Source organism: Malus sylvestris, chromosome 13 (assembly GCF_916048215.2).
Source record: "Malus sylvestris chromosome 13, drMalSylv7.2, whole genome shotgun sequence".
Lineage (NCBI taxonomy): Eukaryota > Viridiplantae > Streptophyta > Magnoliopsida > Rosales > Rosaceae > Malus > Malus sylvestris.
In genome coordinates, this window is record NC_062272.1 from 10,958,727 (window position 1) to 10,967,636 (window position 8,910).

At 42.1% G+C, this 8,910-nt stretch overlaps 2 long non-coding RNA genes and 1 pseudogene across 2 annotated transcripts; 1 reads left to right on the forward strand and 2 right to left on the reverse strand.

The window, feature by feature from the left end:
- Window positions 1-2,761: 2,761 nt before the first annotated feature.
- On the reverse strand, window positions 2,762-4,472 carry LOC126597335 (uncharacterized). Its single transcript, XR_007614216.1, has 3 exons — window positions 4,260-4,472; window positions 4,090-4,158; window positions 2,762-2,823 (listed from the first exon to the last, which is right to left on the reverse strand). It is a non-coding gene; the product is annotated as an uncharacterized LOC126597335 (long non-coding RNA).
- LOC126597337 (uncharacterized) lies at window positions 3,094-3,404 on the reverse strand. The gene is made up of 2 exons (XR_007614217.1): window positions 3,271-3,404; window positions 3,094-3,222 (listed from the first exon to the last, which is right to left on the reverse strand). It is a non-coding gene; the product is annotated as an uncharacterized LOC126597337 (long non-coding RNA).
- A 3,619-nt stretch (window positions 4,473-8,091) lies between the features above and the next one.
- On the forward strand, window positions 8,092-8,592 carry LOC126597334 (uncharacterized; annotated as a pseudogene).
- Window positions 8,593-8,910: the final 318 nt, after the last annotated feature.

Sequence of the window (8,910 nt, forward strand, 5' to 3'; positions counted from 1 at the left end):
TGAAAGCTTTCAAACACAAAGCATACGATGAACCTGAATTTTGGAAACTAATATCTCTATATCCATTAAGCACTTTTAGCTAGTCCTTTTACAAAAATAAATCCTGACCTACAAAAATTTAACACCTACAAAGAACTAATAGTTTAAAATTTAAACGGTTGAAAATGAAATAGTTATCAATTCGTTTAACTAACATATGGGAGAGTCGCCACTTAGTACTACGGTCTAGTGATATATCTTTTCATTTGTAAGTGAGAGGTCTTAGGTTCGATTCTCGCCAAAAGTGAATTTGCCCCACATTATTGCTACCTCATTGTGAGGTTTAACCCACCCCACCCTTTAATATAAATAATACCGTTTGTTTAAAATAAAAAAAAATAAAAATAACATATTGAGAGAGTCTATAATAAATGAGACATCCTCATCATAGGACTATCTCCTACTGTGAATCACGTGTATTTTACGTCACCTAAAATAAGTTGTTCAAATATGACTTTGTGTTGCCATATAAAGGAGTATTTTGAAAGTATAGGATCTTAAGGGTTGCGTCATAATATAGAATAAGGTCTCATGAACCTCTCCCGTGTAGGTGTGAACGTCACCATACATGCAGTATATTTTCCCACAAATACATATCTTTGTTTCCAAAATTTTGCTCTTTTCTTTTCTCTACTTTTGTTATTTAAAACAAAAGAGTGCTTCAGGAAACTGACCAGCTCATCTGTAAATAGAGGCAATTTTCGCACACTTTTTTTTTTTTTTTTTTGTCAAGAAAAATTTAGAGGAGTTGGAGGGGAGTATCTTTGTTGATAGTGAATCCCACATTGATAGGAGCATGGACCTTGTATGGATTTATAAGAGGTTGGGTCACTCCCCATATTGCCAATTGGTTTTATAGTGGAACCTCAACTTACTTCATGGTATCAGAGCATGTTGTCCCACGTGTACCAAATGACGACACGCGCTCTACGTCATCGCGTTGTGTTGTCTACGTGTTAGGCTTGAAAATTATCCACACGTGATGGGGTTTGTTAAGAATGAATCTCACATTGATGGGAGGAGAAATGTTGGGCTACTTCTCATATTGCCAATTGGTTTTATGGTGGAACCTCAACTTTCTTCAATCTTGTCCGAAGGCCAGGACTTACCACAAGTCTATTTGAGGACTTATAGAGGGGTGTTAGCTCTTTCTTGGTTTTCTTAGGTCGCCCACCAAGAAGGATTTCCAGCAGCGAGACTTGAATCTAGACTTTGGTCTAGAGAAGAGAACAATCCTTACCAACTCAACCAACTCTCGCTGGCATTTTCACACGTCTTTTAGCTTATCGCACATCTCACTCTATTTCTGGTTATCAGATTGAATAAATTAGGTAAAAATAACCAAGAAAATTAAATAAAAGTGTATGGGAAGCTAAAAAGAGTATTTATATTATTTCCCTTCTGTAAATTGGATACTAGCATATCTAATCTAGATGATAAGGATATGAACAATAGGCCTGAAGAATAGTAGCCCATCATAAGAAACTTGCATTGAGGTACACAAGGTCTTTTTCTTTCTTTATATTGTAAGGAATCAAACCCGGAATCTCTCACGGTCCCAACCCAATATCCCACTCTCCCTCATTACTCGGAGAAGTTCTGACCAAATTATGAAAAGTTGGTGATATTACAACGTTGAACCAAAACTAAGGATAATTGACACGCCCCGACCCTGATATTCCCCGAATACCAGGATAGACACGTGCTCGCCGACACCCGAGGGTGACTAAAGCCATTGATTGATACAAAAGCTAAGAATAAGAAATAAATAAGGGTTAGAAATTTAAAATACAAAGCATTAATAATTTTAGGAACGTGCTTAGAGCATACAACTACCTAATCACTAAAAAGGATTAAGATAAAATTGGATGAATAAGGAAGTGGGTCCTACATCGAGAGGATCCGAAGATGCTGCTGTGGAAGTGTCTTCACGTCGGGATTAGGTGCCTTGATTCTAAGTCCTGAATGGGAGCGCAAAACAAAGGTGAGTGGACCAAGTTTATATATATAATAATAATAAAACAGTTATCAATGTACTAACCCCCAAAGTTTATATATAATGAAAACCACTAGCATAATAAGTGATGGATTTAATAAAAATCCTAGCATGCCAAAATATCTCGAAAGTCACATCGCGGAAACGCATCGCGGAAATCAAAACAGTAAACGCATCATAAATCGTTTCGTAAACGCAGTGTGCTGCTAGAAAGATCACTAAATAAATATAATTCCCGGCCCAATGCCTGCACCTCAGTCTCTGTGCCCGTAGCCAGAGATAACTCCCTCCCGGCCCAATGCCTGTCTCCGTGTCCTCCTTTCGCTAGGGATTATTTCTCCCGGCCTACATGCCAACACCAGATCCTCGCCCCAGGCGGCATAGTGTCCACTAGGTACGCACAAATAATTACGTCTCTCTTAAATAACCACTTCATAGCATAGGTTACCGATCATTGTCTACACTATAAAGAGGGGTTTAAAACATGTTCTAGCATCCTATCGTCATCTATCAGATAGTCTACCAATTCATGGTTTTTATAGAAAATACGATATATTAAAATATAGCTCAATATAGGCTAACAATTAATTCCTCACCAAAACACGAGACGAAATCAATAAATTCCATAAACAAGCTTAACATAAATCAAATCATAAACTCGTAGGCATGCTAATCATTGATGCAATTAATCTATAAAATCATGTAATTTTAGAAGGGGTCCACTCACAGTACTTCGCCATCAAAAAGCCGCGCAGCTAGCGAAGACAGAAACGCCACTATAATTGCCCCTAAGCACATAAAAAGCACATTTAGTCAAACTCTACTTAAACAATTGCATTTGGGAAAACGGATATCGGAAATGGATTCAGAACGTCGAATTACCCTAAGAAGGGTCTCGGATGAAAACTCGTAAAGTCAACCCTAAAGTCAACGTTGACCAGGGGTCAACGGTCAAATTAGGTCTAACGGGTTTTAGGCTTGAAATCCGGATTAGAGTTTAGGTTAAATAGGATTAGGATCTATTGGGTTTTGAGATTTTAAGGTTTTTGGGTTAAAAGCACTGTTCTAAAAATCCCCGCCTAGCGCCGCCTAGGCCCCGCCTAGGTGCCAGGCCCCAGCCCACCGCCCCAATTAATGCCTAGGCCCCAGCCCACCGCCTAGACCACCTAGGCACCCGCCTAGCCCGCCTAGGAACCCGCCTAGCCCGCCTAGCCCGTCTAGGCACCCGCCTAGACCCGCCTAGGTTGCAACTCACTTAGACAGAAAATACATAACTTTCATTTTGCATTTTGTTTTTTTTCCAATAAATTGTAAGAGACTTGTTGCATACTTGAATGAACAAACATTATATTCTTATTTCACATGTTTTCATTATGTTCCAATACTTCATGATATATATGCATTCTGTTTTGTAGTTTATGATGAAATTATATGTATTTCAAGTAGAAGCAGACACTTATTTACCTGAAATATGATAGATTTACTTAAATCCGCCTAGTCCGCCTAGGCTCCCGCCTAGCCGCCTAGGCGCTAGGCCCCAGCCCGCCGCCTAGGCGCTAGGCCCCAGCCCGCCGCCCGACTAGCGCCTAGCGATTTTTAGAATCTTGGTTAAAAGGGTTTAGGGTGAAGAAAAGGGGTTTGGGCTTAAACCCAAACCCACACTCACACACACACACACACGGGCTGCACAAAGGCAGGCCCATACACATATACACACAGGCCCTAAGGCCTTATTTAAAGGGCTGGGCTTAGAGCCCCTTAACCAAAAACCGGCCCAAGGCCATTCTAAATAAGGCCCGTGGCCTTTGGGGTCTTTAAAACAAATAACTAAAAATAAAAATCAAACGGGTTGGGGATTTGGGCTAAGGCAAAACGGGCTTAAGGCCCGAGGGGGTTCTAATGGCCTGAAAGGCCTGGTTTTGCTGAGGAAGAAGGCCGGAAATTCGGCAGGAAAACCACCTAATTTAAACGGCCATAACTTTGTCACTACTCAACGAAATCAAGCGAGACAAAAACGAAAGTTGTAGCCCTTGAAGAGACGAAGAGAATGGTACCTCACACGACGTCTAACTGGCCGTGGTTTGGCCGGAAAACGTCTCGAAATCCGTCGGACTCGCCGAAAACTGGGTAAGATTCAAATGAGTATAACTTCTTCAATACTCAACGAAATTGAGTGAAACAAAAAGGAAAGTTATAGTACTCGACGAGACGAAGAGATTGATACCTTACACGCCGGTCAACTCGCCGTGTTTTGGCCGGAAATGGCCTCGAAAGGCGCGGTGCTCACTGGAGGCTCCCGGAATTCCGTCGTCCTTTCTACAACGGGAGAGAGGAAACTGCAGAGGTTTTGATGGTGATGTCCTCAGCAGATGGTGTGGCTGAGTGTGTTGCTCGGGGAAGAGGGAGTTGTAGCGAGGGAGAGAGATGAGGTCCGAGAAAGAGAGAACTAAGAGAAGAAAGAGACCGGTAAACATAAAAATAAAACAAGGTGGGCCCCACGGTCTCACCAATTAAGAACTAAAAACCATTTTTAAATAAAATGGGGGTGGGTTTTAACAATAGGACTTGGATTGTCTGCCCTCTCATTTCGGTGCCCTTTCCGTTCCCTCCTGTTTTGTGTGGTCATAGTTAAGCCACGTCAAGATTTTATATTGTTTTTTTATAAAAATAATAAAACAAAAAGAAATAGTAATATAAAATGTTGACGTGGCTTAACCGTGACCACACAAACAGGAGGGCACGAGGAGGGCACCGAAATGAGAGGGCAGACAATCCAAGTCCTTAACAATAATCACAAAGGATACTCTTTCATTGCACCAGGCTTGTTAACTTGTCCTTACAGGTATATGATTTCTCCTTGTTAGGTTTCCATTTGAGGGAGGAGAAAGGTTGGAGAATAAATTTTGAAAAGAGACTTAGGGGGTCCAGGAGATCCCTTCCATCTCCTAGTGTCCAAATCGCCAATCTCTTTCAGTGTAGGGCTACTATATGGGTTCATCAAGGCCTCTTGATCAATTAACCAAAGGAATATGATGAAGGACGATATATTGAAGTGCTAATAATAATTCTGATTAAAAATAAATAATAAATAAAGTTCATTGAGTGGAGAGTCAAGGAGTTAGCCAATGAAACAGCAGTAACATCGAAGATACCATATGGCCGCATAAAATAGACATGGTGCGCCACGCCAACTACTAGTTTTGATGAGGACCTCAAAAAGTTAAAACACAAAGTTCACTGAAGCAATTATTAAACGCAAATCGCACATGTTATATTCTTCATATAGATCTTCTTTTCCAGAGCTTATATGAGGCAGATGATGTTTGTGCAATGGCCATCCAATGCATGGCCTTTTGGAAAACACCAGTAGGTAGAGCAGAAGTGGCAGCCTCCAGCATTTCAGGATGACCACTAGGCTAAGAGCAACTCCACCCATGTGGGTTGCTCGGGGGACAGTGGAGAAGAAGGGGCTGGAGGCCCGGTGGAGAGAGGTCCAGCCGTGTGGAGGCCGAGCGACGGTGGGAGCCCGAGCGAAGGGGGGTGGGGAGTCGACGGGCCAGTGGCCCGAGGGCTTTGCAATTTTTTATTTTTTTTGTGTGAGAGAGAGAGAGAGAGAGGGGGGGACCGGAGCTTTTGCAATTTTTTTATTATTTAAACAAACAAAAAAAAACTATTATTTTAATTGCTTATTGCCAGGGGGAAGGGTTCCAAGGGTGGAGATGTAAATGGCAATTACTATTCATTAATGGTAGTTACTATTCATTTAAGGCAGTTACTGTTCAATATGGTGGATTGAATAATGGATTGCCAGGGGGAGGGCTCCATGGGTGGAGTTGCTCTAAGAACCCGCACAATAGGTAGGCATACAAAAGATGTCAACAAGGAAAAATGATAGCATGTGATTACTGAGAAACCAAATTTGAAATTGCAATATCCCGCCAGAACCAACTGTCAAGGTCAGATGCGATGGTCAAGTTGGAGGCTCGACTAAAAGTTCTCAACAGTCCAATCCTTTGGCTGTTGAATGTGTTTGAATTTGATTAGTTTGTTTTAGTTTAAAATGATTGTATTATCTGTTAAATTATCTTGGTTCATTTTGAAGAGTTTGTTCTTCACTCAAACTCCACCTGTAATATAACAGAGCCGAGCCTCATTTTTTCCTTAATAGTAGGCATTGATGGCGACTGTGAGCGTCACTAGTAGTCCGGTGAGCTTCGTCGCCTTGACGAACAGAGGCGCTACCGCCATTTTTGATTGAAACAGCCCAAGCTCGGACTGAGCGTTATTTAACTTTTTTTTTTGGGTAAATCGAAACTACACCAGGGCAAAGCCAAAGAACAAAAGGAAAGCCCACAACTAGGACTAACAAAGTTACAAACCAAAAAAGAGAACCAAGATTAGAGTGAAACAAGGCCAGGGAACGACACAAACAACAGCTTTATGTCGCCCTAACTCCCTCCATCAAAGACTCGACTTAATGTCGGCAAGGTAAATCATCCTTGTTCAAAATATGTACAATCGAAGATGGGGGTCTGTCGACCCAAGTATAGTTGCTCATCTCTGAATTCTTCACAGACGCAAGTCTATCAGCCACCAAATTAGCGGATCTAGGAATCCAAGACCATTTGCACTGTTGGAAGGATCCTCTCATAAATAGAATTACATAAATTGGAGACAACTTCCTTGGAATCTGATTGAATTATAACCTTCCTTAACTCCAACTGATTAACCAACTTAGACCCCTCTAAAATAGCCTTAGCCTCAGCCTCCTGTACCCCAGATGCCGAAACACTTTGTTTTCTAGCAGCAACAAATGTTCCATTGGAGTTTCTTATCACAGTTGCAACATAACCTTTTTTCGTTATCGAATTCTAGCTGGCGTCAACATTTACTTTGTACCAGGAAGGTTCGGGCGTAGACCAAAGTGAGCTTGGTTGAGGAACACCATTCAAGTGCGCTTGATTACTTTGAGAATTCCCCAAACCCACAGTAGCTTGCTGAGATCTCTTGGTGGCCTCCATAAAAGCAACATGGGCGCAATTAATCTTGTGAATTACCTGTAAAGGTGACATAGTTTTCTGATTGAAAATAGCATGACATCTCTCTTTCCATATATTCTAGCAAGTGAAAGCAACTTGTGATAAAATGCGGTTCTTGTCTTGTTTGCTTCCCATATTAGTCTTAATTAAAGATGTTTGTACCATACTTAAGGCCTCCGTATTTAGACCTCGTATAAATACTCAGAGGACTCAAATGTAATTATGTAATAAATGGAGGGGCAAATATGTAAAAAGAGGAGGAGCCCTTATTCTATAAAAGGGCCTCCTCACCCTCACATACAAAAAGCTGTCTCATCCTCTCAAAGCTCTCACTCTCATATTCAGAGCTCTCTCTCCCTCAGAAATACAATATCAGTGTGGACGGAGCCCAAACCTTGGGATGAACCATGATACATCTTGAGTTATTTACTTTCTTGTAGATTCACGGTCAGATTTACGTTGTTCTAAAACCCCTCCGGTTTTGTGCATCAACATTTGGCGCCTTTTGTGGGAATCGACACGAAAAGCTATGTCGGTTCTCTCTCAATTTTTCACCTCCGCCATGAATCTACAAAACCCAAGAGCCCAAAACCTCACTTTTGGATTTTTTCCAGAAAACCCTCAATCTTTCTCTCTCTGGGTTTTATTTATTGGTGTTGTACTTGGTGCATTTCTGAAAAAGTCGTAACCTTGGCGTACAACACCAGATCTGCCTTGTCATTCCTTTAATTCAAGCTATGCTCCATTAAGTTCAGTCACCTCCGACCCCAAAACCCGAGATTTCTCCCTGCAATCTCATTGTACCTTCATACCAAAAAAAAAAAAAAAAAAACAGATCTTCGGAAAGTAACAAAAACAGAAGCTCACAAGTAACAAAACCAAAACACCACTCTTACACTTATTCCTCTTTGTCACTTTCTTCTCCTTCTGCAGAGACATCAGAGTCACGCCTCTCTCTTTTGCTGTGGACACCTGAGTGCCATGTCCTGTCAATATCCAGCTTATAAGCAAGGAAAATCCAGCAGCAGTTGGTTTAAGTGAAAATATCAATTTCTGCATAGGATCATGGCTTTCAGATCAATGAATCACTGGAAACAAATGTCCACAGCCTTATGCGGATACGCCACCTCGACTTCCCTGAAGATGAAGCCCTACTCCCCGACTGCCGGTGCCACCAAAAAGCCCCAACAGAGCAACGTCAAGAGGTTTATGAGGGGCGACTTCGTACCGGTCTACGTCGTGGTCGGGATGATAACAGTGTCGGTGGGGCTGGGGCTCCATACCACCAAGCAGCACCTGAAGCACAACCCCCACGTCTATGTGAAGAATGAACGGAAAGAGAAGCTGCTGGAGGTGGTGGAGCCGGAGCGCGTGGTGGCGGAGTCTGACAAGTTCGTTAAAAATTGATTTTTCAGGAAGGTGGCGCATGTTCAGGAGTTTGACGACTACAATCAAGCCGTTCAGGATCCGATCCGGAAAGATGTTTTCACTCATAAACCTGACCCACCCCGTTCGTGAGCCTAGACTGTCAAGGACGTCGGAGCTGTGGGGGGCTGCTATAAAGTGGGGTTCTGAATTTAAGTTCAGTTATTCTGAAGAATGCTGCCAGACGTGTAAACCCATGTGTACTGGGATTGATGTGCTTTTGCTTGTGTGATTCTTGGGTGTTTTGTGGGAACAATAAGGCTTGCGGCTCCAAATTTGGTGAGAATGGAGCTTGATCTTTCACCTAAGTTAGTCAAGAAAGTGTACGACGGCGATGACGGGTCCTACTTTGCCTGGTCCCTGTCGGAGCTTCCCATGCTTCGTGAAGGTAACATCGGCAAGTTGATCTTA